We start from the raw sequence: 23,012 nt of genomic DNA on the forward strand, positions 1-23,012 counted from the left end.
TTCCTCATTTCTTCCACATCTGTAACAAAGCTACCATTTTGCTGTGCACATTTTTCTGTCAGTTTGGCCACAGTATCTGCCAGGTCCAGCCCTTCTTGTGGCTGTTTGCTTATTGCTGCAAGTGTATGTTATTGTACTGAGCGTAGATGCATATACTGCTCAGGGCATGCTAGCATGCCTTAGCTATTACATCCTTCCTACTGCCTGTGCTCACTTGTTGTATAGCTGCTCATTTAGCAAGTCACCACAGCACTGTTCTTCCAATCACATTGGAGTGCCTGTCTTTTCTTATATATCATCATTGCTTGGCATACAGACACTATCCACTGCTCACTACATCTTTAATTGGAACTCTAGCACTTTACCCAGTGAGTTATTCAAATATTAGCTTTGTGCCAGAACAATGTCAATGAATCTCCAGTCATGCTTTAGTTCCTTATGCTTAGGCTGTAGCATTACAATCACAAGAATCAGTCTAGGAATTATAACAGATGAGTGCTTTTAGACTCTGCAGGCGATGGGTTAGTATTTTCATTGTCTTCTGTGAAGCATTTGTGATGCTGCATACTGTTTCTCTTGACTTTCCCATGTAATGAGACAAGATAGATTAACTTGTAGCCCCTATTAAAGGGGAGTCATGCACTAGATATGTAACTCTATGCAAGAGCAGTTTGACAACAGTCTGGGACATTGGAATCCTCCCACCTTCCCCAAACAAATCCCAGTTCTAGACATATTTTATCATCACAGATAAAAATATTAATGCTATTTAAAGTATACTGTATACCATATGATACATCTGCTACACATATCAAGTCTCAGAATGCATATTTTAAATATCTATGTCTTTCTTCATAAAACAAGTCCATATGAAGTATCTGAGAAATTCTTAAAGTAAATAGTTTGACCTCACACATACTCTACATTTTGCAAACATGGGTATAATACTTTAATAGTTCTTTTTTGCTAGATTCATAATTTATTTATCTGCTTAATTGTTGCATTTTTATGCTTTGCTCTTCTATTAAAAAGCAAAAGGAAAAAAGGGAGAATAAAGAGATCTCCTATTTTCTCCAGATCAGAGCATTCCTGCTATTTGATACCCACATGTGGCACATCAGGTAGTAATGAACTGCAGGAATACGTAAGGATGAATAGATGACTGCTTTGCCTGCATCATTGATGCCATACATGTAACAAGCAGATATGTACCAACTATTGCTGTTCTGACTCAGTAATTAGCATGTGGAAGTGAGAAAAATACATGTACTGCAAAGATGTAAGAACACAAAAAAATCATGGGTACGCAAGTATGAAAATCATTGATATGGGCGCATACAGGCATGCGCACACACACACACACACACACACACACACACACACACACACACACACACACACACACACACACACACACACACACACACACACTTCAATAGATCGTTCGGGGTCTAGACACAAATTTTAAAGAAACTCGGGATACATTAACTTGAATATATTAATTTAAGAAAAAAAAGGATTTCTTGTTAAAGGAGAGAACACCTTAAAGCAATGCATAGAGATCATGAGTGGATACACAGTAAATTTGCTTTTACATGTACTAGTACTCAATGGAAGAAGGGTTGACACCTTATGTTTTAGATGTATTTAGCACATCACTGTGATAGATTTAGCAATTGATATATTGCACCTTTCAATTTTATTTAAGCACATTCATATCGATGCACGCTACAAATTCAGTAATAGAATTGAATAGCAACACTTTAAGTCATCCAGGCTAGCAGTCAATTGCAGGGAAGCTTTAATATATCTTAGAATATCCAAACATTTTTCCTCAGTGGCAAAGTACTGTAGTAGTGATTGCAAACCTTTAAATGATTCCAAATAATGATCAGTGTTTGTAAGCATTTTGAGATGCTTAGTATAGCCTAGTTAATGACTAGGTGATCATCATCATCATCTTTTGGCTTTTCCCGTTAGGGGTCGCCACAGCTGATCATCTCTTTCCATTTCTTCCTATCCTCTGCATCTTGCTCTGTCACACCAACCACCTGCATATCCTCTCTCACCACGTCCATAAACCTTATCTTTGGCCTTCCTCTTTTCCTCTTACCTGGCAGCTCCATCCTTAGCATTTTTTTCCAAATATACCCATCATCCCTCCTCAGCACATGTCCAAACCAACACAATCTCGTCTCTCTTGCTTTGTCTCCAAACTGTCCAACATGAGCTGACCCTGTAATATACTGATTCCTAATCCTATCCATCCTAGTCACACCGAGTACAAATCTTAACATCTTTAACTCTGCCACATCCAGCTCTGACTCCTGCCTTTTTGTCAGTGCCACTGTCTCCAACCCATATAACAAAGCTGGTCTCACTACTGTCTTGTAGACCTTCCCTTTCACTCTCACTGGTACCCGTCTGTCACAAATCACTCTTGACACTCTTCTCCACCCATTCCACCCTGCCTATATCTCTTCTTCACCTCTCTTCTACATTCACCATTACTCTGAACTGTCGATCCCAAGTACTTAAACTCATCCACCTTTAACAACTCTACTCCCTGCATCCTCACCATTCCTCTACCCTCCCTCTCATTTACACACATATATTCTGTCTTAGCCCTGCTGACCTTCATTCCTCTGCTCTCTAGAGCATATCTCCACCTCTCCAGAGTCTCCTCAACCTGATTCCTACTCTCACTAGAGATAATAATGTCATCTGCAAACATCATAGTCCACGGGGCCTCCTGTCTGATCCCATCTGTCAACCTGTCCATCACCACTGCAAATAAGAAAGGACTCAGAGCTGATCCTTGATGTAATCCCACCTCCACCTTAAACGGATCTGTCACTCCCACTGCAGTCCTCACCACTGCCACACTACCCTCGTACATATCCTGTACCACTCTTACATACTTCTCTGCCACTCCCAACTTCCTCATACAATACCACAACTCTTCTCTAGGCACCCTGTCATATGCTTTCTCCAAGTCTACAAAGACACAATGCAACTCCTTCTGACCTTCTTTGTATTTCTCCAATAACACTCTCAGAGCAAACATCGCGTCTGTAGTGCTCTTTCCTGGCATGAAACCATACTGCTGATCACTAATCATCATCTCCCTTCTTAACCTAGCTTCTACTACTCTCTCCCATAACTTCAGGCTGTGACTGATCGATTTTATCCCTCTGTAGTTACTGCAGCTCTGCACATCACCCTTATTCTTAAAGATAGTTTTCTCCACTCCTCAGGCATCCTCTGACTTTCCAAAATTTCATTAAATAATCTAGTTAAAAATTCCACTGCCATTTCTCCTAAGCACCTCTATGCTTCCATTGGGATCTCATCTGGGCCAACAGCCTTTCCATTCTTCATCCTCTTCATAGCTGTCCTTACTTCCTCCTTGCTAATCTGTTTCACTTCCTGATTCACTATCCCCACATCATCCAACCTTCTCTCTCTCTCTCATTCTCTTCATTCATCAGCCTCTCAAAATACTCTTTCCATCTACTCAACACACTCTCCTCTCTTGTGAGTACCTTTCCCTCACTATCCTTTATCACCCTTACTTGCTGCACATCTTTCCCAGCTCTGTCCCTCTGTCTAGCCAATCGGTACAGGTCCTTTTCTCCCTCTTTAGTGTCCAATCTCTCATACAACTCTCCATACGCCTTATCCTTAGCTTTCGCCACCTCTCTCTTTGCCATGCCTCATCTCCTTATACTCATGTCTACTTTCTTCATCTCTTTGACAATCCCACTTCTTCTTCGCCAGCCTCTTCCTCTGTATACTCTCCTGTACTTCCTCTTTCCACCACCAGGTCTCCTTGTCCTCCTTCCTCTGTCCAGATGTCACACCAAGCACCTTTCTAGCAGTCTCCCTTACTAGTTCTGCTGTAGTTACCCAGCTATTCAGTAACTCTCCACTGCCTCCCAGTGCCTGTCTTAACTCTTCCCTAAACTCCACTTCACAATCACCCTTTTTAACTTCCACCATTTAATCCTTGGCACTGCTTTCACACTCCTCCTCCTCTTCTTGATCACCAACGTCATCCTACAGACCACCATTCTATGCTGCTTAACTACACTTTCCCCTGCCACTACTTTACAGTCTCCAATCTCCTTCAGACTGGCCCTCCTACATAGGATATAATCCACCTGTGTGCATCTTCCTCCACTCTTGTATGTCACCCTGTGCTCCTCCCTCTTCTTAAAATATGTATTTACCACAGCCATGTCCATCCTTTTCACAAAATCTACAATCATCTGACCTTCTGCATTCCTCTCCTTAACACCATACCTACCCATCACTTCCTCATCCCCTCTGTTCACTTCACCAACATGCCCATTAAAGTCCGCTCCAATCACTAGTCTCTCACTCTTGGGTACACTCACCACAACTTCATCCAACTCACTCCAAACTTTCTCTTTCTCATCCATTGCACACCCAACTTGTGGAGCATATGCACTAACAACATTCATCATTACACCATCAATTTCGAGCTTCATAAACATCACTCTGTCAGACACTCTCTTCACGTCTAAAACACTCTTGGCATATTGTTCCTTTAGTATAACCCCTACCCTATTTCTCCTGCCATCCACACCATGATAGAACAATTTGAACCCGTTTCCTATACACCTAGCCTTACTTCTCTTCCATCTGGTATCTTGCACGCACAATATCTCAACCTTCATTCTCTCCATCATATCAGCTAGCTCTCTCCCTATACCAGTCATACTGCCAACATTCAAAGTTCCTACCTTCACTGCTACACTCCTAACCTTCCTCCTCTCTTCCTGCCTTCGGGCATGCCTTCGCCCTCCTCTTCTCCTGCGGCCAACAGTAGCCCAATTTCCACCAGCACCCTGTTAGCTAACAGTACTGGTGGCGGTCATTGTTAACCCGGGCCTCGACCAATCTGGTATGGAAATATGAAATTTTCGTGCCATAAGTTATGTGGCAGAATTTTTAAGTTGGATGCCCATCCTGACGTAACCCTCCCCATTTATCCGGGCTTGGGACCGGCACAAAGAAATGCACTGGCTTGTGCATCCCCAGTGGCTGGGTTAGTTAATGACTAGATGATAAGAGAGATATAAAGGTTAATGATAAGATAGTTTGGAGAACTAATCCTTCTGGACTCTAGGTGGTTCATGAGCAGCAACACCGAATGAGGTAAACTGCATGGATTTTAAATTTTGCTTTATTTCATTGTAAGCAGTGAACTCAAATGTCAATAAAAAGAAATATTATGCAGTCTAGGTGCCTCGTCTCTCTTGTCATTATTGCCAGTCTATACAGGAAATAGTAGATGGTAGACACTGAGTGGTTATTGACAGTTTTCCAATCCTGGGTGAAGGGAACTAACTCTTCTTCACCCCTTGGGTAATATTTAGAGGGAGGTCTAGATGTTCCACCTATAAAAAGGGGCTTGGTGAGCACATGGTGCACAGTGATGCATAGCATCCACCAGAACAAACATATTTATGTGGAACGGTATATGCTTCCCAACAGCAGGCAGGTCATACTGAAAACTTTGTCAGCTGCAGCAGGGAGCTCCAGGGATTAGAAGGAACTGTGCTCAGCCTACAGGTTAACCTGATCTATACAGTTAACTCTTACCTCTAATAGCTGGATGGGACTGGTGTATCAATCCCAGGGAAAGAATGGGCTGTAGGGCTGTTGCCATGACATTGGGTGGGCCTGACCTCATCCCGAGTGAAGGTAGCACTGCTGAGCCCCACAGATAGAGCATAATTGAGTCATGAGACTCTCACCTGCATTAGTATGGGCCTGGTGTGCCTTTATGGGAAAAAGGCTGATGAACCACCATGAATCCAGTAGCCAGTCCTCAAGAGGAGGAATGAATGGTTCAACTACCTAAAGGTAGGGGAGTCACTGGGTGTGGTAGGAGATCAATTTAAAAACTGTATCTTTCCACATCTATTGATGTGCCTGTTGTGGGTGGTAGAACTCAACAGATGTATTCTAAACTGTGTTTTGTTTTTCTCATGAGAAATACAGTCCAACAGGGTACTTTTTTTTCTCTAGCATCAAGGGCAAAAATGTGATCCTTTCTATTGTCGGTATATTGCTAGGTGACTGTGAGAGTAATGGGAAATTCTCTTTAAAACTGTCTCACAGTAAATGTGAGTCTTTCTGCAAACAAGTCCACTGCTTCCACCTGGAATGCCCACTGTTTCCCAAATTAGTTATACAATTTATTTCTCTTGATCAGCAGTTCTAGATTTTTCCTCACTCCATCCCAAATGGCTTACATAAATTATATGTATCTTTTATACAAATCACACCTTTAATCACACAACCAAGAGTGAAAGAAAAAAAAAAGAAAGAAAGAATTATTTTTGAGGAAGGAGTGCAGCTGTTCAGAAATCAGATGTTGTGTAAGAGCATATAGATGAGATCTAAAACTCTCATGGGGCAGTAACTAAAAAGTGCAAGGAAAATCTTACAAAGTCTCTGTACTGACAGTTATCACAGAAGCATGAACCAAAACACTGAATTGCTCTGTATTCCTATACTCTTTATAACAGCAAGGTCTAATGTCATGCTGTATTAATCATGGTATTGATTATGTTTCATGATTGTGGTATTCGACAGTCATATTTAGTTACACCCATGTCTCACTTTAAGGTGAGTATGTTTGGATGCAGTTTTCAAGGCATTACATGTATACATATACATCTACCAACACCAACTTGATCTGATAGGATGCAGTTCTCAAGGTATTACACGTATACATATACATCTACCTACTCTAACTTGATCTGATACTGTTTGTTACAGCATGCTGAGCATGTTGGCTTATAATAAATACATAGCTGTCGACTTTGTAATTCTGTGCATATTATGATTTATACAGTAGCTGCTTTTTGCTATTCAAAACCAAGCGCTTTGATTGCACAGCCCAACTCTGTGACCTGCTGTGACTCTGGGACACAGCCTCTTTCACACTCATGATCAAACTACACCATCAGTGGGTAAATACTGATATACTCATGAACAGTCATGGATTTTTGTTTAATTATACCATGCCTTGTTGTGATACTCTGTATATCTTATTACAATTCTGCACAGTTTTGGTAAATGAGACCCAGCATGGTGTTGACAGTGCTGCCTTTTTTTTGTGTGCTTTATGAATTTCTGCATGTTACGCTTTGACATTTTAATTGCAGTTAGTTACATGAGGATGGTTGTGCTTAAATACTGGAATTGTTATCATCTGTTGAGACTAATCTGCTTCCTTAGTAACAAATGCATTTAAATATTTCTGCAGGTAAATTATTAGCTTGTGTAGAATTCCAGGCAACATTGGTCTAAACAAATTGAACTTACTTTGCAAGGAGGGTTTATAGATCAGTAAAACGGAAACTCTTCCATTTCCAGGCAGGAATGTCATTTGTATCAGTTAAATCTGAACCTCTGCTGCTTTTGTGGTTTGCTTCTGAGATTATCTATCTGAACAAAATTGCAGTCAGCATGAATAAATTTATAGCATGTTGCAGAGAGTTGGAAACTGATGGCCGTGTGTGATAGCAGGCTAACAACATAGTCTGTCTTGAGAGTAATTAGCTTTAGATTTGTGGTTTTGCTGATGCCATGACAGTAATAACATTACTCATGATCTCAGCTTAACTACTGTATTTGTCTCACAGATATGCTTGTAAGAATACTCATTAACACACTCTAAGTAATAAATAGAGCTTCTGTCAGAATGTGCTTATGCTACCTCAGCTCTCCTACTTGCATGGAAGGTTTACATAATCACTTGTAATATGCAAAGAGCTACTGCTCTGGCTGTGTCTGCATTTGTTCCATGTTTTCTAGAAATATATTTGTTAAAGTTTAATTTTGTCTAGTAATAGAGGTAAGCCATGAAGACAAACCTGAAATGTATTACACAAATTGGGGAAACATTCAATTGGAAAGTGGTCCTGATCACAACAATCAATTGCTAAGTAATAAAATGCCGTCATCCAAAACATCAGATATGAAAGAGCCACAGCAAAGCAGTGAAAGGAAAACCAACTGTGGGAGATCTCAGTACAGTGAGGATGATCTCAGGGTTTATAATACATATATCTATCTATCTATGTGTGTGTGTGTGTGTGTGTGTGTGTGTGTGTGTGTGTGTGTGTGTGTGTGTGTGTGTGTGTGTGTGTGAGTGTGTATGTGTATTGGGTGTTGGGTGAGCTGGGGTGCAGAGTGGGTTGTTCCCCTGCAAAAAAGATGTTTTTATTTTTCTGCTTTTTCAGTTTTGATGTTTGGCATTTTAGATGTCAATGTTGTTCCACTTGATATTTAAATTTTGTAAGGAAATGACATGAGTTCATCTGACAATATAGCACAGAGGTTTAAGAATATGTACTACTATAAGTGTTATAGTAATTGTTAGGATTCAGTCAGGCTCAGACTGGATAATCTGTGACTCTGATCAAAGTGCTAGTGTAGACAGGGCTCTCAGGCACCACTGTAATAAGACCATTTTGCCTACTGGACCTAAAGCTGAGTATGAAATGATAACAAGAAAATATAGAAATGGCATCAGTATTGTTTTTGGTGTAAAGGGATATAACCATGACTGTGAGCTAGAGAAGCCATGTTTAATTCGTAGTATGGGCATTGATGAAATTAGGTATGAAAGAATGGGAGTGAATGGCCAATATTGGCTCTCCTATCCTTTGGCAATGAGGTGGCCCTTCCTGCTACTTTGCTGACTCCATATTGGATGTAAGTGTATGACTGCAGCTATGTAAGCTGCTCTGACTCTGTGATGCACAATGGTGCACCATACTGGCATGTGGTGGTGTGTGGCCATACATGTGTGCACTCTTGTGAGCAGTGGTGGTAGAAGTCACAGCTCCCCATCAGGAGGTAGTTAGATGAGGAAGGGGGTATATGTGGTCAGTAAATGAGATCTAAAGAGAGCTTGCAGGAACCTGTACTTTTATGGGTTCACAATGGCTGAATCTCCATTATTGCGCACAGTATTAGTGATGAAATCTAGCTCTTGGGGATAGGATATAGCTGGCAGTCTCCCGTCCATGTGCTACTTTGTCAGCTTCTTTTTATTTTAGTTTCCTATTTTGGGCCAACAGTCCACCACTGGTCATGCCGCAAGCTGTTTAGTAGATATTTTCCCTATTTTTTATAAAATCTCTTACTTTCCTTGAGGTTGTGATCTCTTAAACACAAAATGCAACGCAGTCACACATTCATGTTACTGTAGCTCTGTAATGAAGAGTTTCCCCACCCAACAAAGTCCTTGCATTTTCAATGGAAATGCAAACATGGACTTACTGCAAACACCAGTAAAGCAGTCCACGGACATTGGAAACAGCTCACATTCTAATGGATACTGTGGCTATACAGTAACTTAACTCATTTAACCAGACCACCTTCCAAACAAAGAAGGATTGAACTTGAGGACTAGTGATGAGATCATTTATTTTATTTTATTTTATTTTATTTTACATTTGTTAACCGGGGGTGTCTGACTGAGCCAAAAAGGCCCTTTTTCAGCAGTGGCCCGGGGAGAAAAGCTCCACTAAGAAAAGTTACAGACACATTTAGTTATTTAGACATGATCAGTATACACACAAATTACAAGAGACATGTTTTTACAGTGGTATGCGGCACATAAACAGTTACAGTGGAGAGAACAAACAAAAAAATATTAATTTTAAAAATAAAGGTAATAATAGATTTGTGGTGTTCATCTGAAATTTGGAACATAGGTAGAATACATACATAGTACACAGGTACAGTACATACATTGTAGATTAGCGAGTGTTTATGAGTAAGATTGAAAACTATTATCAAGTGCTCTAGATTTAGTATGTATATGTTATCCACTTTCACTAGCCTGGGGAGCAAACATGGCACTGCCAACTTTGCTTGAGATGTTACCTGATGAGATCTTTAAAGGAGGCTTTGGATGATGTGTTTTGAATGCTAGTAGGAACAGAGTTCCATTTTTTAGCCACTGAACTACTATATAGTGCATCTCCAAAGCTATTGTAGCTGTTGGTGACTTCTAGTAGTAGTTTGCTTGATGATCTAAGAGTCCTTTTGGCTGAGTGATGTTGTACTAGGTTTTTGAGGGCAGGACACTTTTTGGGGAGGTAATAGATAGAATGACAGAGGCAGAGCTGATTGTAGGTTAGGAGGTTGGGCAGTTCAAGCCAGTGGAGCTGTCTCAAAGCAGTACAGTGATGAGTTCTATATGAGCAATTTGCAGCAAAGCGGGCAATTCTGTTATAGCCGGCTTCCATTTTGCTTAGTTCAATTTTGTTGAGATTAGTCAGAATGGGAGATGCATAGAGTAGGATGAATAGAAGTTGGGAGCGAGCAATGGCTGATCTTGTGTTGTTGGTAATAATGGTTTGATACGGTAGAGTGACCCCAGTTTGGCATGTACTTTTTTAATAGTTAAGTTGAGATGACTATCAAATTTTAGGTGGGAGTCTATGGTTATTCCCAATAGCTTAGCCTGAGCCACTGGAGCAATTGGAGTAGCATTTGTGGAGTAGATAGTGAATTGACTGTTAGTGTTTTTGTTAGAACTGGTTATAATCATAAGCTGAGTTTTCTTTGGATTGAGGATAAGTTGGGCTTTGGTAAGATAGTTTTCAATGACAGAGAATGCTAGTTGAGTTGTTTGCAAGAGGGTGGGAGTGTTTTGTGCAGCACAGATTAAGGTAGTGTCATCTGCCTACTGAATTATAGATGCATGCTGTATGAAGGTATGGAGGTCATTTGTGAAGACTGTGAATAGTAGTGGTCCTAAGATAGAACCCTGTGGGACTCCCATACTTATGGGCAGCTGAGGAGAGAGAGAATTTTCCCATTTCACAGCTTGGTACCTGTCAGTTAAGTAGCTTTGGAACCAGGTAAGAGTGGAATTTGATAGATGATATTGGTTTAGTTTACTTAGCAGGATTTGGTGTGAGACTGTATCAAATGCTTTGGACATATCCAAAACAAGAGCTGACACTTGTAGGCCTTCATTTGTGAGACTGTTTATTGGGTCTGTGAAGCAGAGGAGGGCTGTAGTGGTACTATGGGCAGGTCTGAAGCCATGCTGAGTAGATGACAGGATGTTGCTGTCTAGGAGATAGTTTAGCATCTGGGTATGGATGCATTTTTCTAGGATTTTGGCCAGGAGGGGAGTAAAGCAATGGGTCTGTAGTTATTAAGTTCCGTGGAGGTCCTACCTTTATGTATGGGTGTAACATAGGATATTTTCCAGAGTTTGGGCACATAGTTTTCAACAATTGATCTGTTTATGAGAGTGGAGACTGGGATAGCAATAGCATCTACTGTGAGTTTCAAGAAATAGCTGGGGAGTAGGTCGACTGCTGTTGATGAGGTTTTTAGTTTGGAGAGCATGTTTTTGATTGAAGTGGTGGAAACTGTTTTGAGGGTAAAGCTTGTATTAGTGTTATTTGTGTTGGGGGGGATAGTGAGGAAGGAACTGTCCTGTGATACTAAGGATAGAATTGAGTTCACAAAGTGGGAGCTGAATTGTGTTTCGATTGGAAGTTTAGTGTCAGGGGTGGTTGGTATGGGGGTAGCCATTTGGGTGGATTTCAGTAGCTGGTTTACATTTTTCCAAAACTTTTGCGGGTTGTGTTGGTATTTAGTTTGTAATGTTGTGTAGTAGGATTTTTTGTCCAGCCTAATTCATTTTTTGCACGGTTGCTCAGTTCTTGGTACTTAGTTAGGCTTTGTGTTTCTTTGTTTTTTTGATAGAAAAGCCAGGCAGTGTCTCTGAACTTGAGGATTTGTTTGGTTTCTTTACTGAGCCAGGGATTTGTAGAGGTTCTAACCTTGATTTTGCGCAATGGAGCGACAGTGTTTAGGTGTTGTAGAAATGTTTTGTTGAAATATGCTACAGCCTGGTCAAGTGGGAGGATTTTTAGGGGGGTCCAGTCACAGTTACAGAGTAAAGTGTTGAGGACCTCAGGAGAGAATTTTTTTGTGTTTCTAGTGGATATATAGTTAGTGGTTTTGCATATGCTTGTTCTACTACGTATAAAGTATATTATGTTGTGGTCACTTAAGGTGTCTGGGAGACTGCTTGTCTGAGTGTACAATGTGGGGTTGTTAGGACACAGTCAAGGATGTATTCCCTTTTAGATTTTTTATCACATCTAGTTGGAATTTGGACTAGCTGCTGGTAGCCATGGAGATTTATTAGCTTACTTGGTGGTTCTGATGTACAGGCGAACCAATCTAGGTTGAAGTCCCCCAGAATAAGGGTTTCTTGTGAGTATGTGGAAGAACACCAGGATAAGAAGTCTTTAAGGCTAGCAGGTGTATTACCAGGTGGAATATAGATCACAATTGTGGTGATGACCTTTCTAGGGTGAAGTTGAGGTTGTGACATAAGTATGTCCTAATTATTGGGGGAGGGTTAGGAGTCTGGTAATTGATGGACAGTTAAGTTTGACTTGTACAGTAAGGCAGTTCCACCCCCTTTACGGAGTGGTCTGTCTTGCCTAATGATATTGTAGCCGGTAGGGAGAATTTCTGAGTTAGCTATGATTTTATTTAGCCAGGTTTCTGTTAAATCAACTATGTCTGGGGTGTAGTGTGCTGTTGTGGCCTGGAGTTCAGGTATTTTATTTTTGATACTTCTAATATTAATATTTAGCATTAAAAGATGGTTGGTTTTGCCCAGGGATGAAGAAAGTGGGGGTGTTATGTTTTGACATTTTTGTTGGAGCAGTTTGTGTTGGACAGGATGGATTTGGGCCTGGGTTGAGTTGGATATCCCCACTTATGGTGAGCCTGGAGTTAAAATGGTTATACAGATGTTGGAGTTTGGTGAGGAGTGTGAGAAAGTATTGTGTTTTTTGGAGTAGGAATGAGAGCATATGTGTTTAGTTCTGAATTGGTCCGTTATGTAGTTCTTGAATAACTGTGGGCAGATATTATTATAATGTGCGGTGTCTGTATACGAGAGTGCATAATGTAGTGTTGTGCTACTAAGTTTAGGGATATTGCTAGAGTGATAACTTGTGGTGTAAAGAATTATGAGAAGACAGACTAGACTTAGTTGTGTGATAGTCATGGTTATAAAGTTTAAGTTGTTCCTAGGTGGTGGGTCTGAATAGGAATTATAGGGTTGCACTATTAGTGGATGGGGAATAGTGTGGGTGATGTAAAAAATGCCTAGTGGTAATGAGAGTGATTGGGAGTATTTTGTCTGGAGCAAGTTGGTGTGGTATAATGTGATATGACTTGAGGAACTGTGATTGGTGGAGGTGATGTGAAGGTGAGCTGTGGGTGTGGCTGTGATTACTATAAATGTAGGGGTACTGGGGGCCTGAGGGAATAGGGGGCAGGGCAGGGGAGCGGAGAGAGCCCGGGCGTTAGCGAGGGCGAACGGAGCGGGGCAGAGCCAACCAAGACAAGAGAAAAAAGTAAGTATTACTTTACAAATCTGAACACTTTAAACAAATGCCTGAGGTCTAATGGCTTACCGGCAAGCAGAATGTAATTGCTGAAGAGCACTTGTGTCCTGGTGGGAGACTAGAAATTTAAAATGGCTCCATGCTCAGCAGGACTCTAATATAGACTTTGTATTGCATCATGTTCTTATATTCAATGTTCACACCAAATTAAGTGCAAAAAAAAAAGATTCTTGGACAGCTTAAGCTTAGTTAAATAATGTTATTTACTTATTTATTTATTTAAATGCCCCACTCTTCCTCTGACCATCGAGCTTACTCCTCCAGCCCCTCTGCTGACCTGTTCCTTCCACCTGGGCAATAGCTTTATGGCTCCTTTGTTTCTCTGTGGTGAGAGACAAGCAGACTGGGAGTAGCATGGTCATCTGCTAACATGACTGTATTTTTCTCATTAAGATCCTCCCTTCCCCCCTGTGTTTGTTCATTGATATCCAATGCACTGGTACTTGATGGGCATTTGTGATGTCTGCATGCAGCACAAACTGTTGCCCCCATTCTGCCTTATAGACAGATATCCCATGTGATCCACAGTCTCTGCTAGAGATTCTAGAAAGGACAGTGTGACCAGAGTGTGTACTTCTTCCTAGAGTGAGATATATATATATATATATAGAGAGAGAGAGAGACATAGGCACAAGTAGGCCTAACCCTTATCATTCCTCTCCTCCTCTGCCTCCATGCCAGTTTCAGAAGGTGTCCAAGCCTCTAGTTAAATATGTATCTCTTGGTCTGTAGTCAGCCCTTTATTCCTCTATGCAAACACAGTGCTTTAAGCCTTGTTATGTTATAAGTTATTGAATCTTTTAATTTTTACGACTAGGATAACTTTAGGTATCATTGGTGCTGACCTTCAATAGCAGTGACCGCGTCCCTAGAGTCTAACAGCATTTCCTCTTTCCCCCCTCTAACAAAGTACACTTAGTTAATATGACAGTTAAACAGTAACATAATGTAGTTTCCCATAGGATTTTCATAATTTACATGTTTTCAGTAGGTTTAATAATTGATATCAAAGTCATACCTCTCAACATCTTGGCACAAAATCCCCAGTCAAAACCAAAGATAATTGGGAAATAAAGCCCCAAAAATAAAGACAAATTTTAAATATTTCACTTAAAAACCTAGAAAGTTGCTAGAATTAAATGGCTTGTGTTACCATACATTTTCTGAAAGATTTGAAGTCTGAAACTCAAATGTCTGACATTATTTAGTGAATTCAATCCTCAATGTTTAGCCACAAAAATCCAGAAAACTACAGACATTCTGTGAAAATCTGGACAGTTGAGAGATGTGATCTGATTTAATATCACTAGTACATAACTTTGGAATGTGGAGTCAAAATAGAGTGCATGTGCAATTGACCCCTTGGTTTATTAATTCATTTATCTGTCACTCTAGGTGACCCACTCATATAACTTATTCTAATATAAGTTTCTTTCTACTAATGTACTAAAACTTTATGCCAGATTGATGTACTTACTTTTTAATTACAGTTACTAATGAATATTTAAAGTTGATGGTCACTAACATTTTTATCATTATTTCTTTACTTGTTTACAATTCCAACCCTGTGTGTCTGATCATAAATATACTATCTGTTTTAACTCTGACAGTTCAAATCTTACTATTCTGTTTTGGGGAAAACATCGAGTACGTCTTTACTCTAACCTCTCCTTGAACAAGTAAACATTAACTGAGTTTTTCTAAGTCCTTTTAATCAGTGCCTTTCATGTCTGTGAATTGTCAGAGGAAATCTTCTGTAAATGCTGCAGAAAGGATGCATGCATAATGTGTCTCTCCTGGCTGGTGATCCATGTTAGTGCAGTGATGTAAACCTCTAAGTTCTCCTCCCAGGGCAGTAGCTTCACTGGTGACTATAGCTCCTGACATCACAATGAATTTATCTACAACCATCATACCTTTGGCAATGGCATTGATTGTTCAGAGGGTCTGTTCTATGGTAGTCATCTCAACATTAAGGCAGAAACAGGGGGACTCCCTCAAGGGCATGGCACAGACTTCTATAGTGGGTACCCCCTCTCAGGAAAACAGTGCAAGTCTCTGAAGCAAACTCACTCTGTCAGGAGCATAGGACATGATTCAGAAGTGGGTATATTCATTTCTGAACACAGTGCAAGATTCAGAAGCAGGTATACTCTTTCTGAACAGCTGTATCTATGTTCCAACCAGTATAGGATATTAAAACTCATTTACTAAAGGGCGTTCTAGTTTACTTATCTATGAAATGAGGGCTATTAGAAACAAGAAAATTTCCAGTTTGCCTTTTCAGTATGATATGTTAAAGCTATTATAGTCCCAATGAGAGACTTGTGTATTTAGAAAAAAATAGTTTCATTCTTTCAGATGTTTTTAGTGGTGACTTTTTATGTAAATGAAGCATGTACTAACCTGGCTGAGGTTCTAATGACATTTTTTAGTTTTCTTCATATTATAAGTTCACGTGTACTACTAGGCCATTGGTCTCCAGACTATTACAAGCCTAGCCAATGACCAGAGGTCAGAAGGAAACCCTGTAGTTTGTATCTCTGAGGTAAAGACCTTAGCCATTATGTTAGGCCCTCTTTAGTTAAGAGCCAGTGAAGGCATATGCAGAATCCAAAGTGTGCCTTTTATAATCTTAAGGAATTAATTGCTGCCTTGCATTGCCATTTAGTGTATTTAGACAGTCATAAACTGGATTCACTAAAATTCAGTGCTTTTGGACTCTTTTCTGCCTAATCACTCCCACCTCCCATTGAGCTCATTCTTATGATGAGACGCATCTTAGATCTTACCTCAGCAGACAGGGCCCAGGTTTTTACAGCAGATCTAGCAGAGCTGCATAATATCCCAGTGACTGGGGGAGGGGGCAGTTAAGGAGTGATATCATACTGTGATTGACTCAAGTGCCGGCTGGAGCATATGTCAACATCTGAGCTCCTTATCTGCTGGTGTATTTCACAGGCAACTTCATGTATTAAGAAAGTCTCTAAGAGCACCACAGCCCACCGTGGATGACAAGACCTTCCATGTTCTGAACACACTCATAGACTGGCACCTTCCCATATATTCCAGTCTCCACCTGTGTTACATAGATGAGCTGGCTGTCCCAGAATATCACTTAGGCCCTTTCCCCATGGAATCCTGTCTGGGCAAAACCTTGTCATTCCCATCCTTCCAGATGGCAGCTCCAACAGACACCTGGCTCACTAAATGAAACTTGTGTAACCTTCTTCATAGTAAAGGCCTTATTACTCTGTGCCAACAGAGCTGATTTAACATTTCTAAGTTTTCTATTTCAAGGATGCCATGACATCAAAACTACCAACATGAACATTTCATCAAAATGCAAATTAAAGGTCATGCTGCTAAATGCTAGGAGTCGAAAAATAAAACTGCACTCATTGCAAGCATTCTTAACCATGGAAGATACTGACATTTGTGCAGTCACAGAAACCTGGTTCCAAGCTGCAGAGACTACCCCAGCCATACCAGGTTACTCATCCTATCATACAGTCAGACCCCAAATCATAGGCAGCAAAGCAAAAGGAGGTGGAGTTGCAATATATATAAAAGACACACACAGCTCCAGGCTGGTCAAACAGTATAATGCACAGGAGACACTCCAGGTGCAGTTAACCATTGACAAGACCCCTATTCAAATCATAGCTAGCTACAGGCCCCCAACTTTGACTCAAGATGCCCACTCCACCTATCTGGACCTCTTCGAATCTATCAAAATTTAACCCTTTACTCTGATCCTGGGTGACTTTAACTATCCAACCATAGATTGGAAGAATTGCTCATGCCAGAACACAAATTCCCAGAGATTCCTTGATTTTGTCAATGTAAATGCTTTGGACCAGCTGGCTGACACCCTGAAAAGAGGTGAAAATATCTTCAACTTGGTATTAACCAACATGAGTAACCACTGTAGCATTTCTACAATGTCATACTCCCTGGTAAGATCTGACACAAAGCAGTCACTTTCGAAGTCACCATCTCCACCAACCCCCTCCTAGCTGGGGTCAAACAAAAAAGTTTCTCCAAAGTTGATTACAGTCTTCTGAGGGAAGGTATAAACAGCTTCACAGCACCCTCCCTTTCCATAGGAACTGGCACATATGTCCAAACCTGCACAAAAGTACTATACGAGCATCTATGTAGCTGCAAGGAATCAGGAAAATCCTCCACCTCAAGGAAGAGTAAACCTGTCTGGTGGACATCTGCAGCAAATAACGTCTATAATAAAAGGAAAAAGAATTGCTGTCCAGGACCAAGAAGGAGCAGGTGCCTAATTGGAAGCAATCTCTCCTTAGCCTGAGCAAGCAAATAAGAGCACTAGTGAAATCCTCCAAAACAAACTTTGAGTCCAAACAGGCCACATCTACTAAAGCCAATCATAATGCCTTCTTCACATATGTCTGCACTCTCAAAGGAAGCACTCAGATCTGCTCAGAACCGGTGGCCAAAGACACCACATACACAAACGCTGTAGATATAGCCAACCTGCTGGCAGACAGTTTCAGTAAAAACTTCACCCCTGTGTGCCCCCATCAGTAAATCAGGACATCACCAGCATCTGCCCCCCCCCTCTCTTTATCTCTAGGGAACAAGTCATCACTGCCCTCTCAAAGGCAAAAAATGCAGCCTTCATGGGACCCAATAACATCCCAAGCTGCATCCTACATGAACTCTGGCAGGAACTTGCAGCACCATTAGGCAACATATTCAACCAAAGCCTGAGCACCGGCTTCATCCCAGCTGAGTGGAGGACAGCAACTGTCATCCCTATGCACAAAGGTGGAGCATCCATTGATCCAGGAAATTAAAGACTCATCAGCCTAACTAGCCTGATCTCCAAGGCCATGCAGCAGATTATCATGGACCTTATTAATAAGGATATTGGTAACCTCCAAACACTCAATCCCACCCAAGTTGGTTTCATCAAGGGGAGGTTTTGCCTGTTAAATCTGGTCGCCTTCTTTGAGACAGTCACCAAAAACATGGACAAGAGGAAGGTGGTGCATGCTGCCTACCTTGACCTGGCCAAAGCCTTCGATACTATTCCCCACTTGGGTATAATAGATAAACTCTCTCAACTAGGCATCAATCCTTATGTTACCAGATGGGTATCAAACTGGTTCACTGATAGAACCCATCTAGTCAAAACAGGGGAAGCCACCTCAAGCAGTAGAACCATAATGAGCGGTTTACCCCAGGGATCAGTCTTAGGGCCTCTGTTGTTTGGGATGTACTTTTCTGAGGTGCAGGCCAAACTGAGTTGGCAATGGCAGACCACATTTGCCGATGGCTGCAAGATGAGTGCTGTCATCAATTCCCCTAGTGATGTGAACATCCTCCAAGAGGGTCTCACCCAAACAAAAGACTGGTGCCAGAAACATGACCTCAAACTGAATGCCAAAAAATGTACCATCTTCCCTTTTGGGGACAATGACATCTCCACAAATTATCACATTAATAACAAGGTCCTATGTACGCAATCAGTGGTGAGGGACTAGGGCACCCAGGTTGATAGCAAACTGTCTTTTGACCACCATATTGCCTCCACTGTACAGAAAGCTTTCTACATGGCCCACCTCATTAGTAAGAGTATCTCATCCAGGGACAAGAAGGTCATAACATCAATGTGTTCTTCCCTTATAAGACCCATTATTGAGTGCAATGCCCCTTTCGGCATGTACATCACAAAGCACATGCAGTTACTGGACAGACCACAGAGGTTCCTCACAAGGAGAATCCAGAGCCTCAAACATCTACCCTACGCAGATAGGCTAAAAGCCCTGTCTCTCTACTCAGTCTCATACGGACTCCTCAGAGGTGACCACTGTCTGGCATACAAAGCAATCTCAGACCCCACCTTCATGGGACTGCTGCATATCCGCAAGTCAAGCTCCACTCGAGTAACCCACAAGTGTGACCTCAGCTCAGTCTGTGACATCGGTAGGACTTGCTGGCAGGACATATTTGTGTCCCAGAGTCCCTCCCTTCTGTGGAATAGACTCCCTCTCGACGTCAGGGAGAACACCTCATTAACCTTTTGTAAGAGCAACCTGGATAACTAGATGGGGAGCAAAAAATACACTCATGGATTTCCACGTGTCCCTGCTGGACAGGGTCGTTGACTTGCTGGAACATGGGCTAAATTCTTGGTTAGGCTTGTAGGGGCCTCAGGGCCAATAGCCTAGTAACTTCCTATGATCCTTCCTATGATCCAATGATGGAATAAAAAGAAAGACGGTTGGAAATCAAAATGGTATATAAATGTATAATGCTAATCCTTTAACTACAACAGAAGGGAACAAGCAGGTCTGATACCTCCACAAGGAATCTTTGAGTCACAAATATATGGGCAACATCTTGCACGTTTTTTAAAACCAAACACTACATTGCCTGAAAATAGAAGAAAATCAAAATATTCATTTTTTGCTTGAGGGCAACCCATCTTCTTGGCTAATGGAGGGTATACTGTGCCTAAGGCCCATATGGCAGCATTACCTGCTCTATTCTCTTCCCTCCACCTTCAGTCTGAGCTTCAGCCACTGCCAGAATTCCTCGAATTCCAGCGGCACTCCCCTCTAGGATAGTCAAACCTTTCTTCCTGTCTGTACTCTCAGCCATCTGAGCATCTAATCATACTTGCATTATATGGTCCATAATCAGGATTTTATCCCTCTACTTTATTGGTGCAGGCACTAGTTTGTTGTGTTATTGGGGCAGAGTGCCTTTGAGGGTACTAAGCATGCATAAAGGGGGTATATGAAAAGTCTGCAGTTTATAGAAAGCAGCAAACTTATCAGTAATCACTTTATCTTAGGTCTATATCACACCGTCAAATGACCTGTTCAGTGAATGCCTCTTCATTGAACTTTATTTGTCAAAAGCTTGCTCCATCAAATGATGTTTTAAGCTAAATTTTCCCAGGGAAAATAACCATTAGGCCAACTACCAATCATCACAAAAATCACAAAATTTAAAACCCACTCAGGTGGGGACTCTGCACCCCAGCCCCCCAATGTGGGAGGCTGTGCCCCCCCCCCACTCCCCTAACTACATATACCAACTCTGAGATCACACTACAATGGGGAAAAAGGCAAATTCCCAGTGATGGCCCACTGTTTTTTTTTTTCCCCTGGGAAAAATTTCACTAAAATGATCATTTGACAGATAAAGCTTTCCAAAAATAAAGTTAGCTGAAGAGACATTAACTGAATAGGTCATTCGATGATGTGATATAGACCCTGTTATTTTAAAGATACAGGTAAAAAAATTGTTAGAAGAAACTAATTTTGCTAGTGAAAAAGAAAATCATAAATAATAATCAATAATCTGCTACATTAGTCATAAAAACTGGAAAGTGCTTGGCACAAGAAGCATTTAAATGGGGAAAGGAAGCAATAGACACAGCAAGGAAAAGGTCCCAACATGGCAGTATACAGAAATAAAGCCCTGATTATGCCCCAGATGACCAGGGTTCAGTTAGTGGCATGAGTACTTATAAGGACTAGGGATGAGGATTGGGAGTTTGTGGCTGATGCCAGCTCACCCATCCTGGGGAGAGGGATGTAGCTAGATCTACTGTACAGTTTATTCCAACAGGTGTGCCATAGTAATAGAGGATGCATCTGAGAATGAGTCATACTGGCTGTGAGCTGCATGTATGGCAGGAGGTAGTGAGTGTGATGCATTCCTGTGTCCCATGCTTTATCCTTTCAGCAGAATTCTATAATCATTAGCTGACCTGACAAAGGATTAGGTTAAGGGTAGGTTGAAGAATCTGAATGAAGAGTAAACTAACTTGTCCATACATGCTCAAGTCTCACCTCCAGGGAAATGGCTGATTATGGATGATGAACATGGCCAGAGAACAAATGGGCCTTAGGGCTCTCACCTTGATCAAGAAATGGATGGTTCTGGCATTTACCCCACAGCAAGACTGAATGGTAACAGGTAGAGAGCTATTAACAAACTATGTTGTAAACAAACAAACAAAAAAGAAAATAGAAGACGCAGGAAGAAGCAAACTATCTGCCCAGATGCTGTTACATGCACAGAACGGAGCTTTCTAAAATGTTTGTACTACCACCATATATAAAATGAGCAAAGAGATGAAAGATGACACAGTACAGGAAAGGCAAGGGGGAACAGATGTACACAGCAATTAAACTGATACAGACAGTAAAGGTGTCAAAAAAGTACACGAACAGCTGAATACAGGGGAGTCCAAAATTGAATGGATGTAATGGAAGAGTGATATTGTAGCAAGTGATAATAAGTGAAAATATAAAGCAGTGCGTGATAAAAACCAGAAATATTATTTCTCATGAAATCTGTAACTTTTTTTTCAAATGGGAAGTAGTGGGATGTTACTAACTTTAAAATGGAGCCTACTGAGAGAATGAGTTAAGATATGAGGCATAGAATTCAGTCAGCTGCACAACATAATTTTAGAAATACCCAGTATCAGTGAAATGGCCAAATGCCAGTCCATTAATTCTATGACTTCAACAAGATGGTTATTACTTTTGAGTCTGGAACAGACTATGAGAAAAGAAACTGAAACTTCATTGGAGAGAATACTCATAATCCAGATATAATCTGTAATATATTTTAGCATTAGTTCACTTGCAGTTCTATGCTAAATGAGTCTGATTATTGAAAAGATCCAGTACGTAAATATTAATATGAATGTGACAGTAACATGCAAGCTTTCACAATGCAGAAATAGTAAAAACAAATTGCTGTGGAAGTGACAAACTTTTCTTTTTAAAAGTATAGTAGGGAAAAAAGAAAAAAATATATATATATAACATCTGCTATCTATACAACTGATCAAATGCTTTGGAAGGCAATGTGGCTTTTAGGAAACTGAAATTTACAATGAAGAGATGGTAGTTCGACTCAATAAATTAATCTGCTATGAGAATAAATGCAAGTGCACACATGGGCATATAAACGCAAGCATGGCCACCTGCACACAAACATAAACAGAAGAGGCTGCAAACAGTTTTACAACAGACAGTCCTAGTGTAGTACAAAATTAACTTAAAAATACAGTAAAAAATAATACTTAGACAATCACAGCTATTTCCCGTTCCACCTTAGAGAAAATATAAAAATAAAATGTTTAGATATGAGGATACAGAGCTGCTTAGCCTGGCAGGCCCTTGCTTTAGATATGTTCACTGCACTGAACGTTGCAGCTAGGATTGGACAAGCTTTTATGTAAGAGTAAAAGGAGAAATGTTCTGAACAGGAGCTGATAGAGAAGGTCAGTGAATCCCCAGCTAGGTAAAGTGACTAATTTATGTCTTTATAATTTACTATTAACCCAAGTACTAGAGAAATGAGTGATTCAAAATGTTCCTCATTGCTGTAGAAATTAAATGCAGTAGGGCTCATCCTGTATGGTTTGTACTCCTTGTTTCTGATTTAAGTGTTCTATTTGCATGCTGTAAATCTTCAGTTCATATTTATGGATGA

The 23,012-nt window shown here is 40.8% G+C and overlaps 1 protein-coding gene across 1 annotated transcript in view; it reads left to right on the top strand.

Moving 5' to 3' along the window:
• The window catches only part of MDGA1 (MAM domain containing glycosylphosphatidylinositol anchor 1), a 3,256,518-nt gene that overhangs the window by 3,043,781 nt on the left and 189,725 nt on the right, over positions 1-23,012 (top strand). The window lies entirely within an intron of this gene.

This window comes from Protopterus annectens, chromosome 1.part0, assembly GCF_019279795.1.
Source record: "Protopterus annectens isolate FY-2018-M chromosome 1.part0, PAN1.0, whole genome shotgun sequence".
In the NCBI taxonomy this organism is placed as follows: domain Eukaryota; kingdom Metazoa; phylum Chordata; order Ceratodontiformes; family Protopteridae; genus Protopterus; species Protopterus annectens.